Here is a 24,198-nt window from a genome sequence, read left to right on the forward strand (position 1 = left end):
AGTTGGAGTCACGCTCACACGTCACACCCGGAAGCTCTGGCTGGAACACAAGTTGGGACGCACGCTAAAGGACTGGCTTCCTGGTCTCATCCTTGCTTACGGCCGTGCTGCACTGGGTCTGCTGTTTTATAGTTTTATAGATTACACATTTTTTAAAATAAACTGAGCTTACTTCACTACGGGAGTCCCCTGTTTCTTTTTGTCTGGAGGAGAGGACTGATTGGTGGTGCTAAGATACAGAGGGGTCCAGGTCTGGAGTGTATGCCGGGAGCTCTGAATCGGATCGCTGGTGCAAGCCTGCGGAGGAGTGCAGTACAAAGCGGGACATCTAAGGGGACATCCATCCTAAGCCACCCACTCTATGCCTATTACCCCTGTAGGGGTGACTACTTCTGGTGAGTGGGGAAACACTGGGGGAGCACCTGGAGTCACCAGTTTCTATGAGCACAGAAGTCACCGTGTTTTATCTTTATTTTTTCTCTGGATTGCACATGTTGGGAAGATACCCTTGTAATCCCGGCTTGGATGTTTTTTATATACACTTTATATGAGCTAATTAGTGTTTTAACTATATAATTGTATACATACACGCATTTTTTGGCATAAGTTTAGTATATGTTTCACATTTAACCTCACCAGGAGCAGAGGGAATTGGATTAATGCATACATTGATTATACACTCAAGCATTTTCTATCACCGCTGGTTGTTATAAGGGCGGATGCACTGAAAACATTGTTTTGCTTTTTTTGGGTTTTTTTGGGGATTTAGCATTTTTTGAGTTTTAGCGTACTGTATGCTTATATTTTTATGCACTTATATACCACTTACTCATAAATATGTTTATTGATATAGATTTGCACCCTAGAGTGTGTATAGATGCACTGGGTTCTGCACTACTTGTTCACTTTCAATCTTTTTATTTTTATTTTTATTTAAACTTATAATTGCGTCACTGCAGGGTAGCGCCATATCCCCATTTTTCCTTTTTAAACTCAAAGAGACCATCATGGCCTCCTTAATCACTTCAGCCCCGGACCATTTGGCTGGCAAAAGACCAGAGCATGTGCCGAGCCGCCAGGAAGTCAGAACTACGCTAATCACAGGCAGGGAGACATTTCCTGATCTCTGCAGCCGCACATCGGGACAATGTCTCACCGCCGGTGATTAGGGCAGTTCTGACTTCCTGGCGGGATCTGCACATGCGCTGTGCGAACACACCGGAGCTCATCCTTAGCGGTTAATAATGTCCTTTTGCTTTACATAACAGAATATATTCCAAAATGCTTGTAGCTCCCTCAAATGCTAGGGCCCATAGTCAGTAAGCAAGAGGCCAGCATTCAGTCCCCTCCAAAATCATCTGTCACAATCCCCTTCTCTGTGATGTGTACCCCCTCCTCTGTGATGTGTACCCCCTCCTCTGTGATGTGTACCCCCTCTTCTGTGATGTGTACCCCCTCTTCTGTGATGTGTACCCCCTCCTCTGTGATGTGTACCCCCTCTTCTGTGATGTGTACCCCCTCTTCTGTGATGTGTACCCCCTCCTCTGTGATGTGTACCCCCTCCTCTGTGATGTGTACCCCCTCTTCTGTGATGTGTACCCCCTCTTCTGTGATGTGTACCCCCTCCTCTGTGATGTACACCCCCTCCTCTGTAATGTGTACCACCTCTTCTGTGATGTGTCCCCTCCTCTGTGATGTACACCCCCTCCTCTGTAATGTGTACCCCCTCATCTGTGATGTGTACCCCTCCTCTGTGATGTACACCCCCTTCTCTGTAATGTGTACCCCCTCCTCTGTGATGTGTACCCCCTCCTCTGTGATGTGTACCCCCTCTTCTGTGATGTGTACCCCCTCCTCTGTGATGTGTACCCCCTCTTCTGTGATGTGTACATCCTCTTCTGTGATGTGTACCCCCTCCTCTGTGATGTGTACCCCCTCCTCTGTGATGTGTACCCCCTCCTCTGTGATGTGTACCCCCTCTTCTGTGATGTGTACATCCTCTTCTGTGATGTGTACCCCCTCTTCTGTGATGTGTACCCCCTCCTCTGTGATGTGTACCCCCTCTTCTGTGATGTGTACCCCCTCCTCTGTGATGTGTACCCCCTCTTCTGTGATGTGTACCCCCTCCTCTGTGATGTGTACCCCCTCCTCTGTGATGTGTACCCCCTCTTCTGTGATGTGTACCCCCTCCTCTGTGATGTGTACCCCCTCTTCTGTGATGTGCACCCCCTCCTCTGTGATGTACACCCCCTCCTCTGTAATGTGTACCCCCTCTTCTGTGATGTGTCCCCTCCTCTGTGATGTACACCCCCTCCTCTGTAATGTGTACCCCCTCATCTGTGATGTGTACCCCTCCTCTGTGATGTACACCCCCTTCTCTGTAATGTGTACCCCCTCATCTGTGATGTGTACCCCCTCCTCTGTGATGTACACCCCCTCCTCTGTAATGTGTACCCCCTCATCTGTGATGTGCACCCCCTCTTCTGTGATGTGTACCCCCTCATCTGTGATGTGTACCCCCTCTTCTGTGATGTGTACCCCCTCCTCTGTGATGTACACCCCCTCCTCTGTAATGTGTGCCCCCTCTTCTGTGATGTGTACCCCCTCTTCTGTGATGTGTACCCCCTCTTCTGTGATGTGTACCCCCTCCTCTGTGATGTACACCCCCTCCTCTGTAATGTGTACCCCCTCTTCTGTGATGTGTACCCCCTCCTCTGTGATGTACACCCCCTCCTCTGTAATGTGTACCCCCTCATCTGTGATGTGTACCCCCTCCTCTGTGATGTACACCCCCTCCTCTGTAATGTGTACCCCCTCATCTGTGATGTGCACCCCCTCTTCTGTGATGTGTACCCCCTCATCTGTGATGTGTACCCCCTCTTCTGTGATGTGTACCCCCTCCTCTGTGATGTACACCCCCTCTTCTGTGATGTGTACCCCCTCCTCTGTGATGTGTACCCCCTCTTCTGTGATGTGTACCCCCTCTTCTGTGATGTGTACCCCCTCCTCTGTGATGTGTACCCCCTCCTCTGTGATGTGTACCCCCTCTTCTGTGATGTGTACCCCCTCTTCTGTGATGTGTACCCCCTCCTCTGTGATGTGTACCCCCTCTTCTGTGATGTGTACATCCTCTTCTGTGATGTGTACCCCCTCTTCTGTGATGTGTACCCCCTCCTCTGTGATGTGTACCCCCTCTTCTGTGATGTGTACCCCCTCCTCTGTGATGTGTACCCCCTCTTCTGTGATGTGTACCCTCTCCTCTGTGATGTGTACCCCCTCCTCTGTGATGTGTACCCCCTCTTCTGTGATGTGTACCCCCTCCTCTGTGATGTGTACCCCCTCTTCTGTGATGTGCACCCCCTCCTCTGTGATGTACACCCCCTCCTCTGTAATGTGTACCCCCTCTTCTGTGATGTGTCCCCTCCTCTGTGATGTACACCCCCTCCTCTGTAATGTGTACCCCCTCATCTGTGATGTGTACCCCTCCTCTGTGATGTACACCCCCTTCTCTGTAATGTGTACCCCCTCATCTGTGATGTGTACCCCCTCCTCTGTGATGTACACCCCCTCCTCTGTAATGTGTACCCCCTCATCTGTGATGTGCACCCCCTCTTCTGTGATGTGTACCCCCTCATCTGTGATGTGTACCCCCTCTTCTGTGATGTGTACCCCCTCCTCTGTGATGTACACCCCCTCCTCTGTAATGTGTACCCCCTCTTCTGTGATGTGTACCCCCTCTTCTGTGATGTGTACCCCCTCTTCTGTGATGTGTACCCCCTCCTCTGTGATGTACACCCCCTCCTCTGTAATGTGTACCCCCTCTTCTGTGATGTGTACCCCCTCCTCTGTGATGTACACCCCCTCCTCTGTAATGTGTACCCCCTCATCTGTGATGTGTACCCCCTCCTCTGTGATGTACACCCCCTCCTCTGTAATGTGTACCCCCTCATCTGTGATGTGCACCCCCTCTTCTGTGATGTGTACCCCCTCATCTGTGATGTGTACCCCCTCTTCTGTGATGTGTACCCCCTCCTCTGTGATGTACACCCCCTCCTCTGTAATGTGTACCCCCTCTTCTGTGATGTGTACCCCCTCTTCTGTGATGTGTACCCCCTCCTCTGTGATGTACACCCCCTCCTCTGTAATGTGTACCCCCTCTTCTGTTATGTGTACCCCCTCCTCTGTGATGTACACCCCCTCCTCTGTAATGTGTACCCCCTCATCTGTGATGTGCACCCCCTTTTCTGTGATGTGTACCCCCTCTTCTGTGATGTGTACCCCCCTCTTCTGTGATGTGTACCCCCTCCTCTGTGATGTACACCCCCTCCTCTGTAATGTGTACCCCCTCTTCTGTGATGTGTACCCCCTCCTCTGTGATGTACACCCCCTCCTCTGTAATGTGTACCCCCTCTTCTGTGATGTGTACCCCCTCTTCTGTGATGTGTACCCCCTCTTCTGTGATGTGTACCCCCTCCTCTGTGATGTACACCCCTCCTCTGTAATGTGTACCCCCTCCTCTGTGATGTGTACCCCCTCCTCTGTGATGTACACCCCCTCCTCTGTAATGTGTACCCCCTCATCTGTGATGTGCACCCCCTCTTCTGTGATGTGTACCCCCTCTTCTGTGATGTGTACCCCCTCCTCTGTGATGTGTACCCCCTCTTCTGTGATGTGTACCCCCTCTTCTGTGATGTGTACCCCCTCCTCTGTGATGTGTACCCCCTCTTCTGTGATGTGTACCCCCTCCTCTGTGATGTGTACCCCCTCTTCTGTGATGTGTACCCCCTCTTCTGTGATGTGTACCCCCTCCTCTGTGATGTACACCCCCTCCTCTGTAATGTGTACCCCCTCTTCTGTGATGTGTCCCCTCCTCTGTGATGTACACCCCCTCCTCTGTAATGTGTACCCCCTCATCTGTGATGTGTACCCCTCCTCTGTGATGTACACCCCCTTCTCTGTAATGTGTACCCCCTCATCTGTGATGTGTACCCCCTCCTCTGTGATGTACACCCCCTCCTCTGTAATGTGTACCCCCTCATCTGTGATGTGCACCCCCTCTTCTGTGATGTGTACCCCCTCATCTGTGATGTGTACCCCCTCTTCTGTGATGTGTACCCCCTCCTCTGTGATGTACACCCCCTCCTCTGTAATGTGTACCCCCTCTTCTGTGATGTGTACCCCCTCTTCTGTGATGTGTACCCCCTCCTCTGTGATGTACACCCCCTCCTCTGTAATGTGTACCCCCTCTTCTGTGATGTGTACCCCCTCCTCTGTGATGTACACCCCCTCCTCTGTAATGTGTACCCCCTCATCTGTGATGTGTACCCCCTCCTCTGTGATGTACACCCCCTCCTCTGTAATGTGTACCCCCTCATCTGTGATGTGCACCCCCTCTTCTGTGATGTGTACCCCCTCTTCTGTGATGTGTACCCCCTCCTCTGTGATGTACACCCCCTCCTCTGTAATGTGTACCCCCTCTTCTGTGATGTGTACCCCCTCTTCTGTGATGTGTACCCCCTCCTCTGTGATGTACACCCCCTCCTCTGTAATGTGTACCCCCTCTTCTGTGATGTGTACCCCCTCCTCTGTGATGTACACCCCCTCCTCTGTAATGTGTACCCCCTCATCTGTGATGTGCACCCCCTTTTCTGTGATGTGTACCCCCTCTTCTGTGATGTGTACCCCCCTCTTCTGTGATGTGTACCCCCTCCTCTGTGATGTGTACCCCCTCTTCGGTGATGTGTACCCCTCCTTTGTGATGTGTACCCCCTCTTCTGTGATGTGTACCCCTCCTCTGTGATGTGTACCCCCTCTTCTGTGATGTGTACCCCCTCTTCTGTGATGTGTACCCCCTCCTCTATGATGTGTACCCCCTCTTCTGTGATGTGTACCCCCTCTTCTGTGATGTGTACCCCCTCCTCTGTGATGTACACCCCCTCCTCTGTAATGTGTACCCCCTCTTCTGTGATGTGTACCCCCTCCTCTGTGATGTACACCCCCTCCTCTGTAATGTGTACCCCCTCTTCTGTGATGTGTACCCCCTCTTCTGTGATGTGTACCCCCTCTTCTGTGATGTGTACCCCCTCCTCTGTGATGTACACCCCTCCTCTGTAATGTGTACCCCCTCCTCTGTGATGTGTACCCCCTCCTCTGTGATGTACACCCCTCCTCTGTAATGTGTACCCCCTCATCTGTGATGTGCACCCCCTCTTCTGTGATGTGTACCCCCTCTTCTGTGATGTGCACCCCCTCTTCTGTGATGTGTACCCCCTCCTCTGTGATGTACACCCCCTCCTCTGTAATGTGTACAGCCTCTTCTGTGATGTGTGCCCCCTCTTCTGTGATGTGTACCCCCTCATCTGTGATGTGTACCCCTCCTCTGTGATGTACACCCCCTCCTCTGTAATGTGTACCCCCTCATCTGTGATGTGCACCCCCTCTTCTGTGATGTGTACCCCCTCATCTGTGATGTGTACCCACTCTTCTGTGATGTGTACCCCCTCCTCTGTGATGTACACCCCCTCCTCTGTAATGTGTACCCCCTCTTCTGTGATGTGTACCCCCTCCTCTGTGATGTACACCCCCTCCTCTGTAATGTGTACCCCCTCTTCTGTGATGTGTACCCCCTCCTCTGTGATGTACACCCCCTCCTCTGTAATGTGTACCCCCTCATCTGTGATGTGCACCCCCTCTTCTGTGATGTGTACCCCCTCATCTGTGATGTGTACCCCCCTCTTCTGTGATGTGTACCCCCTCCTCTATGATGTGTACCCCTCCTTTGTGATGTGTACCCCCTCTTCTGTGATGTGTACCCCTCCTCTGTGATGTGTACCCCCTCCTCTGTGATGTGTACCCCCTCTTCTGTGATGTGTACCCCCTCCTCTGTGATGTACACCCCCTCCTCTGTAATGTGTACCCCCTCTTCTGTGATGTGTACCCCCTCCTCTGTGATGTACACCCCCTCCTCTGTAATGTGTACCCCCTCATCTGTGATGTGTACCCCCTCCTCTGTGATGTACACCCCCTCCTCTGTAATGTGTACCCCCTCATCTGTGATGTGCACCCCCTCTTCTGTGATGTGTACCCCCTCTTCTGTGATGTGTACCCCCTCCTCTGTGATGTACACCCCCTCCTCTGTAATGTGTACCCCCTCTTCTGTGATGTGTACCCCCTCTTCTGTGATGTGTACCCCCTCCTCTGTGATGTACACCCCCTCCTCTGTAATGTGTACCCCCTCTTCTGTGATGTGTACCCCCTCCTCTGTGATGTACACCCCCTCCTCTGTAATGTGTACCCCCTCATCTGTGATGTGCACCCCCTTTTCTGTGATGTGTACCCCCTCTTCTGTGATGTGTACCCCCCTCTTCTGTGATGTGTACCCCCTCCTCTGTGATGTGTACCCCCTCTTCGGTGATGTGTACCCCTCCTTTGTGATGTGTACCCCCTCTTCTGTGATGTGTACCCCTCCTCTGTGATGTGTACCCCCTCTTCTGTGATGTGTACCCCCTCTTCTGTGATGTGTACCCCCTCCTCTATGATGTGTACCCCCTCTTCTGTGATGTGTACCCCCTCTTCTGTGATGTGTACCCCCTCCTCTGTGATGTACACCCCCTCCTCTGTAATGTGTACCCCCTCTTCTGTGATGTGTACCCCCTCTTCTGTGATGTGTACCCCCTCTTCTGTGATGTGTACCCCCTCCTCTGTGATGTACACCCCTCCTCTGTAATGTGTACCCCCTCCTCTGTGATGTGTACCCCCTCCTCTGTGATGTACACCCCTCCTCTGTAATGTGTACCCCCTCATCTGTGATGTGCACCCCCTCTTCTGTGATGTGTACCCCCTCTTCTGTGATGTGCACCCCCTCTTCTGTGATGTGTACCCCCTCCTCTGTGATGTACACCCCCTCCTCTGTAATGTGTACAGCCTCTTCTGTGATGTGTGCCCCCTCTTCTGTGATGTGTACCCCCTCATCTGTGATGTGTACCCCTCCTCTGTGATGTACACCCCCTCCTCTGTAATGTGTACCCCCTCATCTGTGATGTGCACCCCCTCTTCTGTGATGTGTACCCCCTCATCTGTGATGTGTACCCACTCTTCTGTGATGTGTACCCCCTCCTCTGTGATGTACACCCCCTCCTCTGTAATGTGTACCCCCTCTTCTGTGATGTGTACCCCCTCCTCTGTGATGTACACCCCCTCCTCTGTAATGTGTACCCCCTCTTCTGTGATGTGTACCCCCTCCTCTGTGATGTACACCCCCTCCTCTGTAATGTGTACCCCCTCATCTGTGATGTGCACCCCCTCTTCTGTGATGTGTACCCCCTCATCTGTGATGTGTACCCCCCTCTTCTGTGATGTGTACCCCCTCCTCTATGATGTGTACCCCTCCTTTGTGATGTGTACCCCCTCTTCTGTGATGTGTACCCCTCCTCTGTGATGTGTACCCCCTCCTCTGTGATGTGTACCCCCTCTTCTGTAATGTGTACCCCCTCTTCTGTGATGTGTACCCCCTCTTCTGTGATGTGTACCCCCTCTTCTGTGATGTGTACCCCCTCCTCTGTGATGTACACCCCCTCCTCTGTAATGTGTACCCCCTCTTCTGTGATGTGTACCCCCTCCTCTGTGATGTACACCCCCTCCTCTGTAATGTGTACCCCCTCATCTGTGATGTGCACCCCCTTTTCTGTGATGTGTACCCCCTCTTCTGTGATGTGTACCCCCCTCTTCTGTGATGTGTACCCCCTCCTCTGTGATGTGTACCCCCTCTTCGGTGATGTGTACCCCTCCTTTGTGATGTGTACCCCCTCTTCTGTGATGTGTACCCCTCCTCTGTGATGTGTACCCCCTCTTCTGTGATGTGTACCCCCTCTTCTGTGATGTGTACCCCCTCCTCTATGATGTGTACCCCCTCTTCTGTGATGTGTACCCCCTCTTCTGTGATGTGTACCCCCTCCTCTGTGATGTACACCCCCTCCTCTGTAATGTGTACCCCCTCTTCTGTGATGTGTACCCCCTCCTCTGTGATGTACACCCCCTCCTCTGTAATGTGTACCCCCTCTTCTGTGATGTGTACCCCCTCTTCTGTGATGTGTACCCCCTCTTCTGTGATGTGTACCCCCTCCTCTGTGATGTACACCCCTCCTCTGTAATGTGTACCCCCTCCTCTGTGATGTGTACCCCCTCCTCTGTGATGTACACCCCTCCTCTGTAATGTGTACCCCCTCATCTGTGATGTGCACCCCCTCTTCTGTGATGTGTACCCCCTCTTCTGTGATGTGCACCCCCTCTTCTGTGATGTGTACCCCCTCCTCTGTGATGTACACCCCCTCCTCTGTAATGTGTACAGCCTCTTCTGTGATGTGTGCCCCCTCTTCTGTGATGTGTACCCCCTCATCTGTGATGTGTACCCCTCCTCTGTGATGTACACCCCCTCCTCTGTAATGTGTACCCCCTCATCTGTGATGTGCACCCCCTCTTCTGTGATGTGTACCCCCTCATCTGTGATGTGTACCCACTCTTCTGTGATGTGTACCCCCTCCTCTGTGATGTACACCCCCTCCTCTGTAATGTGTACCCCCTCTTCTGTGATGTGTACCCCCTCCTCTGTGATGTACACCCCCTCCTCTGTAATGTGTACCCCCTCTTCTGTGATGTGTACCCCCTCCTCTGTGATGTACACCCCCTCCTCTGTAATGTGTACCCCCTCATCTGTGATGTGCACCCCCTCTTCTGTGATGTGTACCCCCTCATCTGTGATGTGTACCCCCCTCTTCTGTGATGTGTACCCCCTCATCTGTGATGTGTACCCCCTCCTCTGTGATGTGTACCCCTCCTTTGTGATGTGTACCCCCTCTTCTGTGATGTGTACCCCTCCTCTGTGATGTGTACCCCCTCCTCTGTGATGTGTACCCCCTCTTCTGTAATGTGTACCCCCTCCTCTGTGATGTGTACTCCCTCCTCTGTAATGTGTACCCCCTCCTCTGTGATGTGTACCCCCTCCTCTGTGATGTGTACCCTCTCCTCTGTAATGTGTACCCCTCCTCTGTAATGTGTACCCCTTCCTCTGTGATGTGTACCCCCTCTTCTGTGATGTGTACCCCCTCTTCTGTGATGTGTACCCCCTCCTCTGTGATGTACACCCCCTCCTCTGTGATGTGTACCCCCTCTTCTGTGATGTGTACCCCCTCTTCTGTGATGTGTACCCCCTCCTCTGTGATGTGCACCCCCTCTTCTGTGATGTGTACCCCCTCTTCTGTGATGTGTACCCCCTCCTCTGTGATGTACACCCCCTCCTCTGTAATGTGTACCCCCTCATCTGTGATGTGCACCCCCTCTTCTGTGATGTGTACCCCCTCTTCTGTGATGTGTACCCCCCCCTCTTCTGTGATGTGTACGCCCTCCTCTGTGATGTGTACCCCCTCTTCTGTGATGTGTACCCCTCCTTTGTGATGTGTACCCCCTCTTCTGTGATGTGTACCCCCTCCTCTGTGATGTGTACCCCCTCCTCTGTGATGTGTACCCCCTCCTCTGTAATGTGTACCCCCTCTTCTGTGATGTGTACCCCCTCCTCTGTAATGTGTACCCCCTCTTCTGTGATGTGTACCCCCTCCTCTGTAATGTGTACCCCCTCTTCTGTGATGTGTACCATCTCCTATGTGATGTGTACCCCCTCTTCTGTGATGTGTCCCCTCCTCTGTGATGTACACCCCCTCCTCTGTGATGTGTACCCCCTCTTCTGTGATGTGTACCCCCTCCTCTGTAATGTGTACCCCCTCTTCTGTGATGTGTACCATCTCCTATGTGATGTGTACCCCCTCTTCTGTGATGTGTCCCCTCCTCTGTGATGTACACCCCCTCCTCTGTGATGTGTACCCCCTCTTCTGTGATGTGTACCCCCTCCTCTGTGATGTGTACCCCCTCCTCTGTGATGTGTACCCCCTCTTCTGTGATGTTCACCCCCTCCTCTGTGATGTGTACCCCCTCCTCTGTAATGTGTACCCCCTCTTTTGTGATGTGCACCCCCTCTTCTGTGATGTGTACCCCTCCTTTGTGATGTGCACCCCCTCCTCTGTAATGTGCACCCCCTCTTCTGTGATGTGCACCCCCTCTTCTGTGATGTGTACCCCCTCCTCTGAGATGTGTACCCCCCTCCTCTGTGATGTGCACCCCCTCCTCTGTGATGTGTGTCCCCTCTTCTGTGATGTGTACCCCCTTCCTCTGTGGAACCAGAGCAGTGAGTGCACAGTCCCAGGAGGAGAAGGAGGCGGAGTCAGAGCAGTAGGTGCACAGTCCCAGCAGGAGGAGGAGGCGGAGTCAGAGCAGTAGGTGCATAGTCCCAGCAGGAGAAGGAGGCGGAGCCAGAGCAGTAGGTGCATAGTCCCAGCAGGAGGAGGAGGCGGAGTCAGAGCAGTAGGTGCACAGTTCCAGCAGGAGGAGGAGGAGGAGGCGGAGTCAGAGCAGTAGGTGCACAGTCCCAGCAGGAGAAGGAGGCGGAGCCAGAGCAGTAGGTGCACAGTCCCAGCAGGAGAAGGAGGCGGAGTCAGAGCAGTAGGCGCATAGTCCCAGCAGGAGGAGGAGGCGGAGTCAGAGCAGTAGGTGCACAGTCCCAGCAGGAGGAGGAGGCGGAGTCAGAGCAGTAGGTGCACAGTCCCAGCAGGAGGAGGAGGCGAAGTCAGAGCAGTAGGTGCAGAGTCCCAGCAGGAGGAGGAGGCGGAGTCAGAGCAGTAGGTGCATAGTCCCAGCAGGAGGAGGAGGCGGAGTCAGAGCAGTAGGTGCATAGTCCCAGCAGGAGGAGGAGGCGGAGTCAGAGCAGTAGGTGCATAGTCCCAGCAGGAGGAGGAGGCGGAGTCAGAGCAGTAGGTGCATAGTCCCAGCCGGAGGAGGAGGCGGAGTCAGAGCAGTAGGTGCATAGTCCCAGCAGGAGAAGGAGGCGGAGCCAGAGCAGTAGGTGCATAGTCCCAGCAGTAGGAGGAGGCGGAGTCAGAGCAGTAGGTGCATAGTCCCAGCAGGAGAAGGAGGCGGAGCCAGAGCAGTAGGTGCATAGTCCCAGCAGGAGGAGGAGGCGGAGTCAGAGCAGTAGGTGCACAGTTCCAGCAGGAGGAGGAGGAGGAGGCGGAGTCAGAGCAGTAGGTGCATAGTCCCAGCAGGAGGAGGAGGCGGAGTCAGAGCAGTAGGTGCATAGTCCCAGCAGGAGAAGGAGGCGGAGCCAGAGCAGTAGGTGCATAGTCCCAGCAGGAGGAGGAGGCGGAGTCAGAGCAGTAGGTGCACAGTTCCAGCAGGAGGAGGAGGAGGAGGCGGAGTCAGAGCAGTAGGTGCACAGTCCCAGCAGGAGAAGGAGGCGGAGCCAGAGCAGTAGGTGCACAGTCCCAGCAGGAGAAGGAGGCGGAGTCAGAGCAGTAGGCGCATAGTCCCAGCAGGAGGAGGAGGCGGAGTCAGAGCAGTATGTGCACAGTCCCAGCAGGAGGAGGAGGCGGAGTCAGAGCAGTAGGTGCACAGTCCCAGCAGGAGGAGGAGGCGAAGTCAGAGCAGTAGGTGCAGAGTCCCAGCAGGAGGAGGAGGCGGAGTCAGAGCAGTAGGTGCACAGTTCCAGCAGGAGGAGGAGGCGGAGTCAGAGCAGTAGGTGCACAGTCCCAGCAGGAGGAGGAGGCGGAGCCAGAGCAGTAGGTCACAGTCCCAGCAGGAGGAGGAGGCGGAGTCAGAGCAGTAGGTGCACAGTCCCAGCAGGAGGAGGAGGCGGAGTCTTAGCAGTAGGTGCATAGTCCCAGCAGGAGAAGGAGGCGGAGCCAGAGAAGTAGGTGCATAGTCCCAGCAGGAGGAGGAGGCGGAGTCAGAGCAGTAGGTGCACAGTCCCAGCAGGAGAAGGAGGCGGAGTCAGAGCAGTAGGTGCATAGTCCCAGCAGGAGAAGGAGGTGGAGTCAGAGCAGTAGGTGCATAGTCCCAGCAGCAGGAGGAGGCGGAGCCAGAGCAGTAGGTGAAGAGTCCCAGCAGGAGGAGGAGGCGGAGTCAGAGCAGTATGTGCACAGTCCCAGCAGGAGAAGGAGGCGGAGTCAGAGCAGTAGGTGCATAGTCCCAGCAGCAGGAAGAGGCGGAGTCAGAGCAGTAGGTGCACAGTCCCAGCAGGAGGAGGAGGCGGAGTCAGAGCAGTAGGTGCATAGTCCCAGCAGGAGGAGGAGGCGGAGTCAGAGCAGTAGGTATACAGTCCCAGCAGGAGGAGGAGGTGGAGTCAGAGCAGTAGGTGCATAGTCCCAGCAGGAGGAGGAGGCGGAGTCAGAGCAGTAGGTGCACAGTCCCAGCAGGAGGAGGAGGCGGAGTCAGAGCAGTAGGTGCATAGTCCCAGCAGGAGGAGGAGGCAGAGTCAGAGCAGTAGGTGCACAGTCCCAGCAGGAGGAGGAGGCGGAGTCAGAGCAGTAGGTGCACAGTCCCAGCAGGAGGAGGAGGCGGAGTCAGAGCAGTAGGTGCACAGTCCCAGCAGGAGGAGGAGGCGGAGTCAGAGCAGTAGGTGCATAGTCCCAGCAGGAGGAGGAGGCGGAGCCAGAGCAGTAGGTCACAGTCCCAGCAGGAGGAGGAGGCGGAGTCAGAGCAGTAGGTGCAGAGTCCCAGCAGGAGGAGGAGGCGGAGTCAGAGCAGTAGGTGCATAGTCCCAGCAGGAGGAGGAGGCGGAGTCAGAGCAGTAGGTGCATAGTCCCAGCAGGAGGAGGAGGCGGAGTCAGAGCAGTAGGTGCATAGTCCCAGCAGGAGGAGGAGGCGGAGCCAGAGCAGTAGGTCACAGTCCCAGCAGGAGGAGGAGGCGGAGTCAGAGCCGTAGGTGCATAGTCCCAGCAGGAGGAGGAGGCGGAGTCAGAGCAGTAGGTGCATAGTCCCAGCAGGAGGAGGAGGCGGAGTCAGAGCAGTAGGTGCATAGTCCCAGCAGGAGGAGGAGGCGGAGTCAGAGCAGTAGGTATACAGTCCCAGCAGGAGGAGGAGGTGGAGTCAGAGCAGTAGGTGCATAGTCCCAGCAGGAGGAGGAGGCGGAGTCAGAGCAGTAGGTGCACAGTCCCAGCAGGAGGAGGAGGCGGAGTCAGAGCAGTAGGTGCATAGTCCCAGCAGGAGGAGGAGGCAGAGTCAGAGCAGTAGGTGCACAGTCCCAGCAGGAGGAGGAGGCGAAGTCAGAGCAGTAGGTGCAGAGTTCCAGCAGGAGGAGGAGGCGGAGCCAGAGCAGTAGGTGCACAGTTCCAGCAGGAGGAGGAGGCGGAGTCAGAGCAGTAGGTGCACAGTCCCAGCAGGAGGAGGAGGCGGAGCCAGAGCAGTAGGTCACAGTCCCAGCAGGAGGAGGAGGCGGAGTCAGAGCAGTAGGTGCATAGTCCCAGCAGGAGGAGGAGGCGGAGTCTTAGCAGTAGGTGCATAGTCCCAGCAGGAGAAGGAGGCGGAGTCAGAGCAGTAGGTGCACAGTCCCAGCAGGAGGAGGAGGCGGAGTCTTAGCAGTAGGTGCATAGTCCCAGCAGGAGAAGGAGGCGGAGCCAGAGAAGTAGGTGCATAGTCCCAGCAGGAGGAGGAGGCGGAGTCAGAGCAGTAGGTGCACAGTCCCAGCAGGAGAAGGAGGCGGAGTCAGAGCAGTAGGTGCATAGTCCCAGCAGCAGGAGGAGGCGGAGTCAGAGCAGTAGGTGCACAGTCCCAGCAGGAGGAGGAGGCGGAGTCAGAGCAGTAGGTGCATAGTCCCAGCAGGAGGAGGAGGCGGAGTCAGAGCAGTAGGTGCATAGTCCCAGCAGGAGGAGGAGGCGGAGTCAGAGCAGTAGGTATACAGTCCCAGCAGGAGGAGGAGGTGGAGTCAGAGCAGTAGGTGCATAGTCCCAGCAGGAGGAGGAGGCGGAGTCAGAGCAGTAGGTGCACAGTCCCAGCAGGAGGAGGAGGCGGAGTCAGAGCAGTAGGTGCATAGTCCCAGCAGGAGGAGGAGGCAGAGTCAGAGCAGTAGGTGCACAGTCCCAGCAGGAGGAGGAGGCGGAGTCAGAGCAGTAGGTGCACAGTCCCAGCAGGAGGAGGAGGCGGAGTCAGAGCAGTAGGTGCATAGTCCCAGCAGGAGGAGGAGGCGAAGTCAGAGCAGTAGGTGCAGAGTCCCAGCAGGAGGAGGAGGCGGAGTCAGAGCAGTAGGTGCATAGTCCCAGCAGGAGGAGGAGGCGGAGTCAGAGCAGTAGGTGCATAGTCCCAGCAGGAGGAGGAGGCGGAGTCAGAGCAGTAGGTGCATAGTCCCAGCAGGAGGAGGAGGCGGAGTCAGAGCAGTAGGTGCACAGTTCCAGCAGGAGGAGGAGGCGGAGTCAGAGCAGTAGGTGCACAGTTCCAGCAGGAGGAGGAGGCGGAGCCAGAGCAGTAGGTGCACAGTTCCAGCAGGAGGAGGAGGCGGAGTCAGAGCAGTAGGTGCACAGTCCCAGCAGGAGGAGGAGGCGGAGCCAGAGCAGTAGGTCACAGTCCCAGCAGGAGGAGGAGGCGGAGTCAGAGCAGTAGGTGCATAGTCCCAGCAGGAGGAGGAGGCGGAGTCTTAGCAGTAGGTGCATAGTCCCAGCAGGAGAAGGAGGCGGAGTCAGAGCAGTAGGTGCACAGTCCCAGCAGGAGGAGGAGGCGGAGTCTTAGCAGTAGGTGCATAGTCCCAGCAGGAGAAGGAGGCGGAGCCAGAGAAGTAGGTGCATAGTCCCAGCAGGAGGAGGAGGCGGAGTCAGAGCAGTAGGTGCACAGTCCCAGCAGGAGGAGGAGGCGGAGTCTTAGCAGTAGGTGCATAGTCCCAGCAGGAGAAGGAGGCGGAGCCAGAGAAGTAGGTGCATAGTCCCAGCAGGAGGAGGAGGCGGAGTCAGAGCAGTAGGTGCACAGTCCCAGCAGGAGAAGGAGGCGGAGTCAGAGCAGTAGGTGCATAGTCCCATCAGGAGAAGGAGGTGGAGTCAGAGCAGTAGGTGCATAGTCCCAGCAGGAGGAGGAGGCGGAGTCAGAGTAGTAGGTGAACAGTCCCAGCAGCAGGAGGAGGCGGAGTCAGAGCAGTAGGTGAAGAGTCCCAGCAGGAGGAGGAGGCGGAGTCAGAGCAGTATGTGCATAGTCCCAGCAGGAGAAGGAGGCGGAGTCAGAGCAGTAGGTGCATAGTCCCAGCAGGAGGAGGAGGCGAAGTCAGAGCAGTAGGTGCAGAGTTCCAGCAGGAGGAGGAGGCGGAGCCAGAGCAGTAGGTGCACAGTTCCAGCAGGAGGAGGAGGCGGAGTCAGAGCAGTAGGTGCACAGTCCCAGCAGGAGGAGGAGGCGGAGCCAGAGCAGTAGGTCACAGTCCCAGCAGGAGGAGGAGGCGGAGTCAGAGCAGTAGGTGCATAGTCCCAGCAGGAGGAGGAGGCGGAGTCTTAGCAGTAGGTGCATAGTCCCAGCAGGAGAAGGAGGCGGAGTCAGAGCAGTAGGTGCACAGTCCCAGCAGGAGGAGGAGGCGGAGTCTTAGCAGTAGGTGCATAGTCCCAGCAGGAGAAGGAGGCGGAGCCAGAGAAGTAGGTGCATAGTCCCAGCAGGAGGAGGAGGCGGAGTCAGAGCAGTAGGTGCACAGTCCCAGCAGGAGAAGGAGGCGGAGTCAGAGCAGTAGGTGCATAGTCCCAGCAGGAGGAGGAGGCGGAGTCAGAGCAGTAGGTGAAGAGTCCCATCAGGAGAAGGAGGTGGAGTCAGAGCAGTAGGTGCATAGTCCCAGCAGGAGGAGGAGGCGGAGTCAGAGTAGTAGGTGAACAGTCCCAGCAGCAGGAGGAGGCGGAGTCAGAGCAGTAGGTGAAGAGTCCCAGCAGGAGGAGGAGGCGGAGTCAGAGCAGTATGTGCATAGTCCCAGCAGGAGAAGGAGGCGGAGTCAGAGCAGTAGGTGCATAGTCCCAGCAGCAGGAGGAGGCGGAGTCAGAGCAGTAGGTGCACAGTCCCAGCAGGAGGAGGAGGCGGAGTCAGAGCAGTAGGTGCATAGTCCCAGCAGGAGGAGGAGGCGGAGTCAGAGCAGTAGGTGCATAGTCCCAGCAGGAGGAGGAGGCGGAGTCAGAGCAGTAGGTATACAGTCCCAGCAGGAGGAGGAGGTGGAGTCAGAGCAGTAGGTGCATAGTCCCAGCAGGAGGAGGAGGCGGAGTCAGAGCAGTAGGTGCACAGTCCCAGCAGGAGGAGGAGGCGGAGTCAGAGCAGTAGGTGCATAGTCCCAGCAGGAGGAGGAGGCAGAGTCAGAGCAGTAGGTGCACAGTCCCAGCAGGAGGAGGAGGCGGAGTCAGAGCAGTAGGTGCACAGTCCCAGCAGGAGGAGGAGGCGGAGTCAGAGCAGTAGGTGCACAGTCCCAGCAGGAGGAGGAGGCGAAGTCAGAGCAGTAGGTGCAGAGTCCCAGCAGGAGGAGGAGGCGGAGTCAGAGCAGTAGGTGCATAGTCCCAGCAGGAGGAGGAGGCGGAGTCAGAGCAGTAGGTGCATAGTCCCAGCAGGAGGAGGAGGCGGAGTCAGAGCAGTAGGTGCATAGTCCCAGCAGGAGGAGGAGGCGGAGTCAGAGCAGTAGGTGCACAGTTCCAGCAGGAGGAGGAGGCGGAGTCAGAGCAGTAGGTGCACAGTTCCAGCAGGAGGAGGAGGCGGAGCCAGAGCAGTAGGTGCACAGTTCCAGCAGGAGGAGGAGGCGGAGTCAGAGCAGTAGGTGCACAGTCCCAGCAGGAGGAGGAGGCGGAGCCAGAGCAGTAGGTCACAGTCCCAGCAGGAGGAGGAGGCGGAGTCAGAGCAGTAGGTGCATAGTCCCAGCAGGAGGAGGAGGCGGAGTCTTAGCAGTAGGTGCATAGTCCCAGCAGGAGAAGGAGGCGGAGTCAGAGCAGTAGGTGCACAGTCCCAGCAGGAGGAGGAGGCGGAGTCTTAGCAGTAGGTGCATAGTCCCAGCAGGAGAAGGAGGCGGAGCCAGAGAAGTAGGTGCATAGTCCCAGCAGGAGGAGGAGGCGGAGTCAGAGCAGTAGGTGCACAGTCCCAGCAGGAGGAGGAGGCGGAGTCTTAGCAGTAGGTGCATAGTCCCAGCAGGAGAAGGAGGCGGAGCCAGAGAAGTAGGTGCATAGTCCCAGCAGGAGGAGGAGGCGGAGTCAGAGCAGTAGGTGCACAGTCCCAGCAGGAGAAGGAGGCGGAGTCAGAGCAGTAGGTGCATAGTCCCATCAGGAGAAGGAGGTGGAGTCAGAGCAGTAGGTGCATAGTCCCAGCAGGAGGAGGAGGCGGAGTCAGAGTAGTAGGTGAACAGTCCCAGCAGCAGGAGGAGGCGGAGTCAGAGCAGTAGGTGAAGAGTCCCAGCAGGAGGAGGAGGCGGAGTCAGAGCAGTATGTGCATAGTCCCAGCAGGAGAAGGAGGCGGAGTCAGAGCAGTAGGTGCATAGTCCCAGCAGCAGGAGGAGGCGGAGTCAGAGCAGTAGGTGCACAGTCCCAGCAGGAGGAGGAGGCGGAGTCAGAGCAGTAGGTGCATAGTCCCAGCAGGAGGAGGAGGCGGAGTCAGAGCAGTAGGTGCATAGTCCCAGCAGGAGGAGGAGGCGGAGTCAGAGCAGTAGGTGCACAGTCCCAGCAGGAGAAGGAGGCGGAGTCAGAGCAGTAGGTGCATAGTCCCAGCAGCAGGAGGAGGCGGAGTCAGAGCAGTAGGTGCACAGTCCCAGCAGGAGGAGGAGGCGGAGTCAGAGCAGTAGGTGCATAGTCCCAGCAGGAGGAGGAGGCGGAGTCAGAGCAGTAGGTGCATAGTCCCAGCAGGAGGAGGAGGCGGAGTCAGAGCAGTAGGTGTACAGTCCCAGCAGGAGGAGGAGGCGGAGTCAGAGCAGTAGGTGCATAGTCCCAGCAGGAGGAGGAGGCGGAGTCAGAGCAGTAGGTGCACAGTCCCAGCAGGAGGAGGAGGCGGAGTCAGAGCAGTAGGTGCACAGTCCCAGCAGGAGGAGGAGGCGGAGTCAGAGCAGTAGGTGCACAGTCCCAGCAGGAGGAGGAGGCGGAGTCAGAGCAGTAGGTGCAGAGTCCCAGCAGGAGGAGGAGGCGGAGTCAGAGCAGTAGGTGCATAGTCCCAGCAGGAGGAGGAGGCGGAGCCAGAGCAGTAGGTGCACAGTCCCAGCAGGAGGAGGAGGCGGAGTCAGAGCAGTAGGTGCATAGTCCCAGCAGCAGGAGGAGGCGGAGTCTGAGCAGTAGGTGCACAGTCCCAGCAGGAAGAGGAGGCGGAGTCAGAGCAGTAGGTGCATAGTCCCAGCAGGAGGAGGAGGCGGAGTCAGAGCAGTAGGTGCATAGTCCCAGCAGGAGGAGGAGGCGGAGTCTGAGCAGTAGGTGCACAGTCCCAGCAGGAAGAGGAGGCGGAGTCTGAGCAGTAGGTGCACAGTCCCAGCAGGAAGAGGAGGCGGAGTCAGAGCAGTAGGTGCATAGTCCCAGCAGGAGGAGGAGGCGGAGTCAGAGCAGTAGGTGCATAGTCCCAGCAGGAGGAGGAGGCAGAGTCAGAGCAGTAGGTGCATAGTCCCAGCAGGAGGAGGAGGCAGAGTCAGAGCAGTAGGTGCATAGTCCCAGCAGGAGGAGGAGGCAGAGTCAGAGCAGTAGGTGCATAGTCCCAGCAGCAGGAGGAGGCGGAGTCAGAGCAGTAGGTGCACAGTCCCAGCAGGAGGAGGAGGCGGAGTCAGAGAAGTAGGTGCATAGTCCCAGCAGAAGAAGGAGGCGGAGCCAGAGCAGTAGGGCAGTGCAAGCTGTGTACACTACCTTTCTTCTCTATCCCAAAGTATTCCTCTGACTCAAGTTCCAGGGTTGGGAATTTCTGGATTTTTTATGAAGGAAACTGAAATGGAACCAAATGGAATGTTATCTAACCTGAAGAGCTTACAATCTCTATGGTTGGAGTCATTACCCTCCTCAGAGTCCTCAGCTTCTGATCACTCATCATTGTACTCAGGAGGCCTCCGGCTCTTTATGACGCCTCACGTTTGAAAACAAATTAAGATGCAATCTGCATAAGTCTTGAGCTTCTCTAACAAAGACGGATGAATTAATTAGAACCTGTTCTCGATTGTTTGCTATGTCTCAATGACTCCGAGTCACATCCACCACCGTAGAGGGTGATTTATCAGTCTACCACAGTCATGGCATCTGGAGGGGCCCCCAAACCACTGAGGAACTACAAGTCTCAGCATGTCATGTCAGAGAGACGATATATAGGAAACCCACAGACTCCATATGTTGTGAAGAGACAAGATCCAGAAAGCCAGAAATGATCTGCTGTGCCGAGATAAATATGGAAGAGAATTTGGAAGCCTTTAAATGTCCAGCTGATGATGGACTACAAGTCCCATCATTTCCTGCCAGCTGCTAATAATTGTATTCATATATGTACCACCAAAGGTAGAAATATAATTGTCTCCTGTAATCACAGGAGGTCAGGGGATCAGTAGGGATGAGGTCAGGTGATCAGTAGGGATGAGGTCAGGTGATCAATAGGGATGAGGTCAGGTGATCAGTAGGGATGAGGTCAGGTGATCAATAGGGATGAGGTCAGGAGATCAGTAGGGATGAGGTCAGGTGATCCGTAGGAATGAGGTCAGGTGATCCATAGGAATGAGGTCAGGGGATCAGTAGGGAGGAGGTCAGGTGATCAGTAGGGATGAGGTCAGGTGATCAGTAGGGATGAGGTCAGGTGATCAGTAGGGAGGAGATCAGGTGATCAGTAGGGAGGAGGTCAGGTGATCAGTAGGGAGGAGGTCAGGTGATCAGTAGGGATGAGGTCAGGTGATTAGTAGGGATGAGGTCAGGTGATCAGTAGGGATGAGGTCAGATCAGTAGGGATGAGGTCATGTGATCAGTAGGGATGAGGTCAGGTGATCAGTAGGGATGAGGTCAGGGCTCTGTACAGGACACACAAGTTCTTCCACACCAAACTGGTCACACCATGTCTTTATAGAGCTGGCTGAAGGGTGAGAAAGTGTTAATATGACTAAAACATTAAAATAGCTGACAGATGAATATTTTTATTTTAGGGTCTTTGATAAAGAGACACAACTACTACTAGCTTTTTCCTATAGAGGGCGCCAGATAACCTGGAATCGTCCTCCACAAGGATATATAGACTCAGCTGCAGTCTACTCAATAGCTCTCCAGGCCACCTTACAGTCTTGGGCGTCTAACCATGGTTTCGTCCTTCTTCAGTACGTCAATGACCTACTGTTGTGTAGTCCCTCCCAGGAAGCCTGTCAGAAAGATTCTGTTTTACTGTTAGAAAATTTAGCACAGACGGGTCACAAAGTGTCTAAGAAGAAGTTACAATGGTGTCAGGAAATAGTTGAATATCTTGGTTTGACTCTGTCCCATGGTGAAAGGAGAATTAGTCACAAGAGAGCTGCGGCTCTCGTGGGTCTGTCCCACCCACATACCAAGAATGAAGTATTAATCTTCTTAGGTATAATTGGTTACTACCGCCAATGGATACCTGATTTCTCCTACTATAACACATTTCTGAGACAAGTTGTTCTACCTGACAATCCTGACCTTGCGAAATGGAATGATGAAATGGTTAATGGTTCTGTGTACCTTGAAGAACTACTATGGTAACGGCTCCTGGTCTGGGATTCCCTGAATACTGTAAAATGTTTCATTTGTTTACAAGGAACATCTATAAAACCATGGCTGGAGTCCTTGCACACGAACATGGAGGAAAGCTGAGACCTGTAGTCTTCTAGAGTAGTCCCAGTTCCGGTACGAGGAATGCCGGCGTGTCTGAGGACTTTGACCTCTTGTGCCATGGCTGTAGAATTGGCTACATCATTTACATTAGGCCACCCTAAGGAACTACACACTACATACCAGATTGTGTATCTGCTAAAACAATCTTAATACCCAGCACATGTCTGCACAACGACTGTGTATGAAGTCATCCTCATGAGCACCCCGCAGATCAGGTACAGCGCCCCCACGGCAGGCCCTGCCCCCATCTAGAATGCCCTGCTTGGAATAAAAGGGTGAAACAGACGAATTGGCCCCCTCCCATGATTGTATAGACATTGTACATCAGGACACATCACCTCCAGCCAGCCAACATCCCGCAGCATTTTGTACTGACAAAACATGGAAAATTTACTGGCGGAGCACAATTTTTACTGGCAACCTGAGAAATTACAGAAGTCCTATTGAAAACTAACACAGTGAATATTTTAACAGTATAAACAAGACATGGAAACATTGACAATACCGATACCAAGGTAAAAAGTCAACACCGCGTGAACATATATGCCCCTGATATTTACTGGCAGTTGTAAAAAAAATCACAGATTTTTACAAACTGTCAGTAAATTTACTGGCAGTTGGCAACCCTTAGAAGGAGCAAATACTGTGTTTGTGGATGGGTCTTGCTCTCGCCCCGATGATCACACCTATTATGCAGTGATAACATTACCTGACATAGTAATAGAGGCACAACCCATCCCTTATCAATCAGCTCCAGCAGAAGAGATTATTGATCTCACTAGAGCGTGTCCGATTCTTAAAGGACAAGTAGTAAACATTTCCACACATTCCATCTATGCTTTCGGAGTCGCACACAACTTCAGAGGCGTGGTTACATTACTGGCGATAGAAAATCCGTCTCCCATTCTTCCCTAGTCACCAACCTCCTTGATGATATTACACTAGTAAGGTAGCAATCATTCACTGTACAGCACACACAGTACTGATGACATTTCAAAGGGAAATGCAATGGCCAACGCCGCTGCTAAACAAGCTGCTTTGATGGTCCCAGCTTTTATCCAAATGCCCCCCATTACACCCCCAACTTTGCCCTGGGAACAGGTTTTGCAGGACCTACAGGCTATGGCTTTACCAGACAATCAGGCCTATTGGCATACACAGGGTCTGACAATGAGTTCTGAGACTGGACTCCTTGCCAAAGAGGGGGAACCAGGCATACCAAAAGTAAGTGCGCCTTTATTCATCTCACACTACCATGGCATAGATCATAAAGGATGGAAAGCTACAGCTGAAATGTTAACACAAGACTTCAAATAGAGTGGAAATTCCACATTCCATATCACCCATAGAGTTCAGGTATAGTGAAAAGAATAAACCAAACAATTAAAGATAAAATAAGGAAAGCTACATTTGCCAAATGGAAACCTGTGCTGCCTGCGGTTTTAGCAGAAATAAGAATGTTCCCTTCCAAGACCAATCACTTGTCCCCTTTTGAGATCCTGATGGGTTGACCTTTTCCCACGCCCTGGATTAAGAAACCCTTAGTAACAGAGCAGGAGATCTAAGCTTGATACAGGAAGAATATTGTAGAAACTTGATTATGAAGTTGAATGGCATCTACGGTAAAGTAGTCTCTTCTTTTTCATTACCCTCACAGGAACCAACACACGAGTTCCAACCCAGAGATGTGGTCATAATTTGCCAGCTGAACCGGACCAAGAAGCAAAATTACCCTTTTGGCCCGCCCACTAGCGTAGTCACAGTGACCAGAACCACTGTCCTCACGGAACAATCTGGAGCCTGGATCCACACCGAGAGGATAAAGAAAGTGCCACAAAGGACCCTGAAGCAAGACACAGATAAAGGAGGTGAAGCAGGTGATGCAAATCCTCGAAGAGCAAGTGAAAAAGGTGATAATAAAACTCTGAAAAACATGACCTCACTTCTCTCACCTCAGACTTCTGGGAAAGCCTTGTGTCTACTCTTTATGCTGGCACTGATGGTGTTTCTGCCCACATGGATCATTACTAACTGTATTTTATTATCCTGAGGGCTTGGGCAACCTAAAGGTCATATGCAGCCCCCCTTCTAATGCAACAGTAACTAGACAAAGGAGGGAATTCAACATGGAGGGCCCAAAGGACTCATACCCCCTACTGATAAAATGTTGTTACTTCAGTATAAGTATTCTTATGCTCAGAAGTCTGGTCACGATAAATGTTGGGTATGTAGTAAATTGCATCCAAGCACACTCCGAATTCCTCTCTTAGCTGCCCCTGTAAATATAACTCAGTTTTTGAATGGTACTCCTCCTGTAACTATAACCAATATATCGGCCATATATGCAAATAACACAATTTCCCTCCCAATAATTGGTAGAAGCCACTCATTGGTGTTTTAACTTAGGAAATTCCTTAAATAAAGGTCAAAGGATATGCCGAAGTAGCCATTGAATCCATAAGTGCTGCTCTGACTGGACTCTGTGAAGTAGTGGAGGACTATGAGTGCTGCACATGGATTCATAATATCAGTATCAAAGTTACGGATTATT

The 24,198-nt window shown here is 54.0% G+C and overlaps 1 long non-coding RNA gene across 1 annotated transcript; it reads left to right on the plus strand.

The window, feature by feature from the left end:
* The first annotated feature begins 53 nt into the window (after positions 1–53).
* LOC141102301 (uncharacterized) lies at positions 54–23,953 on the plus strand. Its single transcript, XR_012235081.1, has 2 exons — positions 54–395; positions 23,305–23,953. It is a non-coding gene; the product is annotated as an uncharacterized lncRNA (long non-coding RNA).
* The last annotated feature ends 245 nt before the right edge of the window (positions 23,954–24,198 follow it).

The sequence above is a fragment of the Aquarana catesbeiana genome, linkage group LG07, assembly GCF_042186555.1.
Source record: "Aquarana catesbeiana isolate 2022-GZ linkage group LG07, ASM4218655v1, whole genome shotgun sequence".
NCBI classification, from domain to species: domain Eukaryota; kingdom Metazoa; phylum Chordata; class Amphibia; order Anura; family Ranidae; genus Aquarana; species Aquarana catesbeiana.